Below are 9,433 nucleotides of genomic sequence, written 5' to 3'. Positions count from 1 at the left end.
CGCTTAACTGGTCCACCCAATGAGGATAACTACCGTGACCAGTCCCAAAAATGCTAAACGCACGGGGTATAGTTACATGCTTTTACGGGCTGCTTTCATCTAACTAAATCTCCCCCTTAATCCAATCAGACCCTGCCAACTCAGAGACACTCCGTAAAAACTCCGTACTAAGCCCGTGAATGTAGCATTGCTGGACCAGTCCTATATGGTTTCAGACAGAATGTCACTTTCAGACAATACACACGGGGTCAAAGGGATGTCCCGGTAACCCATGCCCAGCTACCACCAACCAAAGCGCAGAGAGCGAGCTCCTTCGAATGCAAATGCAAAGTCAAAAGGTCCCTCCCCTGCCTCACTTTTTTTTTGTTCCATTTATACGATTTCCTCTTTCCCATGTACCACGTTGGGATGTAGTGCACGTAATTCAGGTCTTGCTCTCTGACTTGTTTGCGTCACGTTTATATACCTGTGCTTAATTTTACATCAGAAAATAATCGAACCGCAATGATACCATGACATATCCAAGTCGAACGGCTGTCACTGCCGGCAAAAACATGATATACATGTGCACTTTACACCTTCCTAGCTATGACCAGATCATCTCATGTATTCTCCTCGACAAGAATATGCATATGCTACACCGAAAGCGACGAGACTACATATGTCCACATACGGTCTGGTGATGCCGGCCATTACGACGCGCAAAGTATGTGCATCGTGAACGACATGCATTGTGACCGGTTCACTCTTAAGAGGCCTGAATCTCCTTAGTTGGACCCGTTCTAAGGCCTCGTGGAAAAACTAGCTAGTCTACATGTAGACACAAATAACCTTTGCAAGATCTTCTTGTCCGTCGCGTTTGTAACACTCTGAATATCTCCAATTATGCTTTGATTTCCTCGGTTCCTTCGATCATTGGTGTGTACTATCTTGGAGCACATGGTGTGCTAATCACACTCAATTAATTAAGCATGCATGTATCCATATTGTCATCTCTAGTAGTACAGTAGTAAAGTGATTGGAGTCTTGGAGACTTTGAGCTCAGTGACGAAAGAGCCATGTTGACCGCGTGGAAATTAAGGACATCGGATTCGCGGAAGCTTCCTTCACTCCTTGTCATGACATCGAGGGTGGCATTTCAGTTGTGTATCCAACAAGAAAATGATTTTTTGTTAACGCGTTGTGCTATCCGTGGGCGTTTTCTTGCATTGTTCAGCTTTTAAATCAGTTTGTTGCATCACCCCGATGGGGAGTCTAGTATTCTATGACGGCATGTCACATCGTGAAATAGAGCAGTTTTAACATGGTCCCTCTTACCCCATCTTTTCACATGTAAAAAAAGAAGGTAAGAGGGACCGTGTTAAAATTTGCCCGTGAAATACTTTTACAGTCCTTTTGTGACTCGTCAACAAAAAATGTACCCCAAAAGAAGAGATAGTTCCCCATTATTTTTCTGTAATTAATCTAGCAAGACTTCATCCCTTTATGTTTTGGTATTTAAAATTTATTTACTCTTGAGACTTTTGGTCTTGATGATGTCAGTCCAAACAAAAGTAACGAACCCACACATAGTTTCATCCAAAAGAACAGGGATGCATGATTCAAATTTTATTCGTACCTTTCGGTTTTGCCAACTCAATACAAAAGTCCGTCTTTTGCGAAAATTGTTTAACCTATTATTCATATATAAATTCTTGCTAGTGTTTTTAGTTGTTGTTGTTGATAGAACCTTTATCATAGAATCTTAACTATGGTTTCCTATCAACTAATTTCAGCCCATCAGCCGCCGCCTCCTGCCCCCTCGCTAAGAAAAATTAGGGTTTCTCTGTACTGCCGGCGTTGCCGCCGATCCGCCTCATCTTCGATAGCCTTAGGTACACGGGGGCACGGTGGATCCTGGCCCTTGTCGGCAGGAGGGCTCCGTTTTTAGATAATTTCTTTGAGTTTTGTTAAGGATTGTGTCCTGCTTAGGAAGGCGAGACGGCGGCGGCTCCCTGAAGATGGAATAAGGTTCTTCTGGCCTAGTCCCTGTCCTGGTGGTGCGTCTAGCATCGTCAGTGGGTGTGTGGAGGTGTGTCTCTAGATGATATGTCTTTGGTGCATCTGCTCGGATTTGATCGTCGTTCCTCTACGTTTGTATGTTTTCAGATTGGATCCTTCCGATTTACGCTACTCTTCATCGGCGGCAATTGTTGTTCTGGTGTGTTGTCCTTTAGATCCTTAGCACGACGACTTCCCGGCTGTCTACTCATTGCGCTGCCATAATTGAAGATGAATAGATCAAAAGTTTTCTTGTAAAAAATGATTTCCTATTACATCTAGCAAATTAACCACACATACATGCTGTTAACATTAATATGGTGATTTCCAAAAGAAAAACTCAATATATGGTGAACCTCGAAGGACGTAGACACTGCATTAAACATAAGCTAGGATTACAAAGCAATTTACATCAAGACACCACAGAAACATGATGTAGCAAACAAGTCCCTATCTTTTACAAAGAGGACCCCAGATTGAAAGATGGAAAAGCAACTGGGTCCTATGCTGCATCCCCTTGGATTGAGCTACGCCGTCGCCGGGGACGTGCCACTTGGAACGGTGGAACCGCCATAGTCGCCGCATCTCACTCTGGCCTCCGAACGAACACATCAGTTGCCTCGTATATGGCATCAAGGCCAGGAGGAATAGAGATGGCCGCCTTTCGGTCTGAAGAAGCATCAGTTCATCGGTGAAGACCGGCGTCGTAGCTTCACCGGATAGAAGCCGCTGCTGATGTGCTCGAACCCTTCTGCAAGGGCCATCTCATTGCCCCTCCTTAGCTCCTTCTTCACCTCCATAGTGGCATCCGGCTCCAAGAAGAGGAAGAGATGCCTCTACCAGAGGCAGGGACACCTCAAGCTTATTACCAGAGATGCCGGTTCGACGCCAACAAGTAGCAGCAAAACTCACATCACAACCATCATCAAGGTCAACTTCGGCAGCCACTGCATGCGACTCGGGTGCGCCGATGACACGGTCCTCATCCGCATAAAGCCAGACTCCGGCATCTCGCCAAACTCCACTAATAAAGGAAACAACTAAACTAGGCCTACTATTTACAGCAGAGCTCCGAGCACCTTCCCCATCCCTACAAACATCGAAGAAAGGGAAGGAAGGGGTCCTTTGTTGTACTCCCTCTGTAAAGAAATATAAAAGCGTTTAGATCACTACTTTAATGATCTAAACGCTCTTATATTTCTTTACGGAGGGAGTACAACTCTTGCATCTACCCTTGTATTTAGAGTTTTGCTTCGGTACACATCCACCTAGAAAAGTTTGTATTTCTAGGAAATTGTACGCGTTCTTGGAAATTATGTTCGATGTTGAAGATAAGAGTTTGGGCATTGTAATGACCTTCCTCTAAAATAAACTCCAATCAAATTATGACAATATCACCTCATAATTTCATATATTTTATCCTCGACAACAATACACATATGCCAATATTCTACATCGAAAGTGAGGAGACTATATGTCTGCCTCATACGGTCTAGTGATGCCGGCTATATGGACCGGTTCACTCTCACGAGCCATGTGTCTTCTCGGTTGAGTCGTTCCCAAGGCCACATGGCAGTGAAACTAGTGTACATGTGGACACGACAATCGAACCTTTGTGAAGATTGATTGAATATTTGCCTTGCCTTACAAAACACACGAGAGTGGTACATATAGGGGTGCCGAGCACAACATAGCTTGAACGTAGAGGCGATCGTGGGAGCATAGGTGCGGACCATGTCCACTGACTAACACTTTGCAATATCCTCCAGTACATCACGTTTGTAAAGACTTTACCTCTCCTGTTTGATTTGCTCGAGCACAATTCTATCATTGGCATGTACTAACTTGGAGCACGTGGTTCGCTAATCACACTCAATTGATTAAGCATGTAGGTGTCCATTGTCATCCCTGGTAGTAAAGTGATTGGAGTTGGAGACTTTGAGCTCAGCGACTAAAGAGTCACATTGACCGTGTGAAAATTCAGAGCACTGGTTTCGGGGAAGCTTCCTTGAGTTCTTGTCATGACATCGAAGGCATCATTTCAGCAGTGTACCTGGCAGGAAATCGTTGACGCATCGTGTTATCCGTGGGCATTTTCTTGCATTGTTCAACTTTTAAATCAGCTTGTCGCATCGCCTTGATGTAGAGTTTAGTATGCTATGGCGGCATGCCACATCGTGGTATACTTTACAGTCTTTGCGGGACTCGTCAGCATAACATTTACACCCGGAAAAATATTCCCCATTATTTCTCCCTTAATAACCTAGCAGTAATAGTCAATTTCTAGGGTACAATTTATCATAAGTTGAGCCAGTTATCTTCTTGTACTATTTAAATTTCTTTGCTCTTGACTATGCCAGTTTATGAAAAAAAAGAGTAACAAAGCCACGCATAGCTTCATCCAGAAGAATACACATTTTATACACACCTTTCAGTTTTGCCAAGTCAATCCAAAAGTCTGTTGAAGCCGAGGCAAAACCATGAGTGATACATGAGTTGGTGGTTTACTATCAATTACCGGCACCAGTGCACCACACATGTGTGTCACACTGTCGTTTCCTATTGAAAGCAACTATCACATGTGTGTCACACTGTCGTTTCCTATTGTCTCGGTTCCTCACCACACGAAGAGTCCGCATCCAAAACCGCCTGCTTAACCGGTCCAGCCAATGAGCCAATGAGGATAACTACCGTGACCGGTCCTATATACTCCAATTTCAGACAGAATGTCGCGCTCAGACAACACATACGAGGTCAAAGGGATGTCCCACAGCCAGCTACCGCTCGAACAAACCTCCGCATGCAAAGTCAAAAGGCCCCTAACATATTTTGCTACTAGTAGCACTACTATTTGGATCACTCGCTGCGAACTCACTGGGTCAGAGACCACGGGATGGATCTACCATAGTAGGTGTGCCATTCACCGATCGAAGGTCTCGTGCAGGTTGACATGTTTTGGTACGTGGCCACCGCCATGCACGTCATCACATGTTCTCCGAGGAAGGATCACTCATCGGTCGACCGACAGGCAGTTCTAACCTTGGTCCGACCATACATTTAAAGAGCGTCGGTCCGACCATATAGTAGCAATTGCTAGTACTCATTTTGTTTCATTTATATGATTCTCTTTCCCATGTACCACGTCGGTATGTAGTCCACGTAATTCAGATCTTGCTCTCTGAGTTGTTTACGTCACGTGTATGAGAGATCGAGAGATCACATCTGAATTAGTACTATGTTATTATTATAGAATAGATAGAAAGATGTACTCAATTTAGATGCGGATTACATATAGGTACTGGAATACTCAACTGATGTATGGTCTATATACCCGTGCTTAATTTTACTTCAGAAAATAATAAAACCGCAATGATACCATGACACAGCCAAGTCGAACGGCTGTCACTGCCGGCAATAACATGATTTACATGTGCAGTTTACGCCTTCCTAGCTATGACCAGATCATCTCGTATATTCTCCTCGACAAAAATATGCATATACTACACCGAAAGCGATGAGACTATGAGGATGTTTGTTTCCAGGGACTTATTGGTTTAGGGACTTAAAAAAGTTCCTACAAGTCCCACCTAAACCAAACACAAGGAACTTATTGGGACTTATTGTGGTGATTTGGGACTTATCAAATAAGACTCTCAGGGAGGAGCTTATTGGGACTTATCCCGGGCTGGACCTACCCCGCGTCACTCCAGGCTCGTTCCCCGCATGCCGCCTACCTCTCGGTCCAATCGCCGCCGCCGCCCGGCCTCTCGCCCCGTCGCCGCCCCGTCGCCGCCCTGCCTCGGTTTGTTCTGCCTCGGTTCGCCGCCCCGTCGCCGCTCCGCCTCGGTTCTGTCTGCCTCAGTTCGTTTCAGCGGTGCCTCCAACCGCCGGATAGGCCCTCTCCCGAGCCTCGTTGCAGCGGTGCAACATGGACTTATAAGTCTCTGTAAACAAACACGTAGGGACTCGGGACTTATAAGTCCCTGTAAACAAACAGGTAGGGACTTATGAAACAAACAGGGCCTATATATGTCCACATACGGTCTGGTGACGCCGGTCATTATGATGCGCAACCTATGTGCATCGTGAGCGACATGCATTGGGACAGGTTCACTCTCAAAAGGTCTGCATCTCCTTAGTTGGGCCCGTTCCAAGGCCTCGCGTGAGAGAACTAGCTAGCGTACATGCAGACACAAGTAATCTTTGCAAGATCCTCTCCTCCATCGCATATGTAAACACTCTGATCTCTCCTATTAGGATTTGAATTCCCTGGTCCCTTTGATCATTCGTGTGTAGAGTACCATTTCGCATTACATGGTGTGTTAATCACACTCAGTTCATTAAAAATGCCAGGGCTTGGAGCTTGTTCGCCAACGGCCGTCGGCAGTCACGGAGTCATGTCACCCCTAGCCCACCGGGATTGGCTGGGGACGCAAACGTGGATGCTTCCTACGGTGGAGGTGCCTACCAGACTTGGTGATTGATGCCGGGCAAGGAGTAGATGGTGTGCCTCTGCTCCTCCTACTGTGGTTGAGTGCACGGCGAAGTGAGCGAAGCACGATGTCTGGCGGCAAGGATGCCGAGGTGGCGGCCCCGGATGGTGGTCCGCATGGGTGGCTCTTCGGCGGGCACCATCGCGGCGGTATTGGCTCTCGTTCCGGGTTGTGTGGGCAACGAAACGTGCAATGAAGGGTGGCTCAGGCGTGCTCTCTGCCCTCGCAGGGGGCCACCCTGATCCGGATCTAGGAATTTGACGTCGTTATGCTCGTCCTGGTGGCCTCATGGTAACAGGCGTGAGTTGCCGAGCAAAAGCTCCGCGCCTCGGCGCTGACGACGACGACGCCCGAGGGTGCCGCACTCTTCTTGAAGACGTGGTCGTGGTTCTTCTCAGTGTCAGGCTCCGTGTGAAAACCTTTGTCCGTTGAGGACTCGGCAGTGGCGACGCTCGGCGCCGTTTTTCCCTCTTGAGGGCGTGGTCGTGGAGTTTAGGTGTACTAGGTCGATGCGTGTCCGTGTGTTTAGGTCTTCCTGTGTTCCTTTGTTGGTAGTGTAGTCGTGTTCTACGTGATCCGAGTATCCTAAGAATCGGCTTTGTAGAGAGCTACCTCATTATCTTGTATTGTTTGGCCGTGTATTCTATGTGGTTGTTGATTTATATATAAAGCAAGGCGAAAGCCTGTTTCGAAAGAGACTAAAGAGTCAAATTGACTGTGTGGGGACTAAGATCATCAGTTTCTGGGAAGCTTCCTTGAGTCTTTGTCATGACATCGGGTGGCATTTCAGCAGTGTACAAGACAAAAAAAAGGAATTATCTTTGACGCATCGTGTTATCCGTGCGTGTTTTCTAGCATTGTTCAATTTTTGAATTGGTTTGCCGCATCACCCCAATGGAGAGTTTGGTATGCTATGACGACATGCCACTTCGTGGTATACTTTTACAACCCTTTTGGGACTCGCTAACATAAAATTTACACACACAAAAATATTTTCCCAATACTCCCCCCTAATTATCCTAACAGTAATAGTGAATTTCTAGTGTTCAACTTATCATAAGTCGAGCCAGTTGTCTTCCTGTACTAGTTAAAATTTCTTTCCTCTTGGCGTGCAAGTCTATAAAAAACAAGTGTAACAAAGCCACCCATAGTTTCATCCAGAAGAACAACGATGCATCATTCACATTTTATATGCACCTTTCGGTTTTGCAAGTCAAACCAAAAGCCTGTCAAAGTCGAGGCAAAACCATGAGTGATACGTTACTTGTAGTTGGTTGGTGATTTACTATGAATTACTTGCACCAGTGCATCACACATATATATGTCCAGGTCCTTTTGGTCAACATGAGAAAATCCAACAGGAACATGCCAAATGGTACTAGTTAGCAAAAGCTAACGCCACCCTAGCTTCCTTGTGGGATCAAGTAGCTGAAAATTTAGCAAGATAGTAATCAACGAAGTTTTCCTTTGGGAAAGTAGATTTAAAGCTTTCCTTTGTACCACTATCAATGACAAGTTCCTGACTTCTACCGTTTTGCATGTTTTGGAGCTCATATACGCAAGTCTACATGACATGCATGGACTTTTATCAAGGTGTCACTAGTAGTAGGCGGCAGCTCAAATATGTACATGTGTCGGGTGCGATACATTGTTTTTTCATTTCACAAATACGCTGGATGTGTATCATTCATTGTTAGTAGAAAAAATAGTTGGTTACAGTTGACTTGCTTGATCGTCTAGTATATGACTGAATAGAATTAAAGAGATTGGTGCAGATGTTATGGTGGTTTGTGGCTGTCGATAGGTCATTGCAGACTTGGACAACTGATTTAACTGGTTGTGGAACAAAAAGTCACTCACTTCGGCCTAGACCAGTGTTACGTATAAAGTAGTTGCTTTTGCTCGAATAACTCCTCGCAAAAGGTACTGGTTGGGATTGAAATGGGCAATCGGCTTGTTTTGTGAGAATTTTGCCTAGAGTTTTCGTAGAAGCTTCATTATCAATTGCGTAATTAGAATCCACTCTCTTTCCCAACAAAGACATGAAGAATGTTGATTCTCATCCCCAACAAAAACGAAGAATGTTGGCGCACATAACATATAGAGATGCATATATACAGTGCTGATGATCCTTTTCTTGATTACTACCCGATGGCCGTTCTTTAGCTGTCGGAAAAGGAAACCAACTTTGGAGCCCGGAGCTGAGAATCCTCACCTTTTTTGCTCTCAGCAATAAAAATGAATTCGATGGGACGCAACGTTAGCCTCGCAAGCAACGATGGTACTATCCATACCTCTACTTAACTATGATAATGGATGTTAACCTTTCGCTCAGATGCTACATTAACATCAGCTAGCACATGTGTCTCTTGTTGTCATTTCCTCTTGTCTTGGTTCCTCGCCACACGAAGATTCTGCATCCAAAACCGTATGTCTGTCTAATCAGTGCAGCTAACAAGGGTAACTATCAAAACCAGTCCTATATAGTTTCAGACGGAATGGCACTCTCAAACAACCCATACTGACTTAAAAAAAACCCATACTGGTCAAAGGGATGTTCCACTCTCAGCTGCACAGACGATATGATCGAGCTCGCTGAGTCGGAGAACAAGGCACATATTTACCACAGTAGCCAGTAGGTGCACCATTCACACGACCTTTGCATGATCCTCTTGTCCGTCACGTTGGTAAACAATCTGGTATCTCCTACGATTTAATTACCCTGATTCACTGGTGGAAAAAGGGCCTTTGGTCGCGGTTCGCAACTGCCATTAGTCGCGGTTGCGCAACCGCGACCGAACGGGCGCGACTAAAGGCCCCCCCCTTTAGTCGCGGTTGCTTAAGAACCGCGACTAAAGGCCCGTCCACGTGGGCGCCAGGTGGCCGTCGGGGCGGAGGAC

This window comes from Triticum aestivum, chromosome 1A, assembly GCF_018294505.1.
Source record: "Triticum aestivum cultivar Chinese Spring chromosome 1A, IWGSC CS RefSeq v2.1, whole genome shotgun sequence".
Classification (NCBI taxonomy): domain Eukaryota; kingdom Viridiplantae; phylum Streptophyta; class Magnoliopsida; order Poales; family Poaceae; genus Triticum; species Triticum aestivum.
This window is presented reverse-complemented; position numbering follows the sequence as displayed.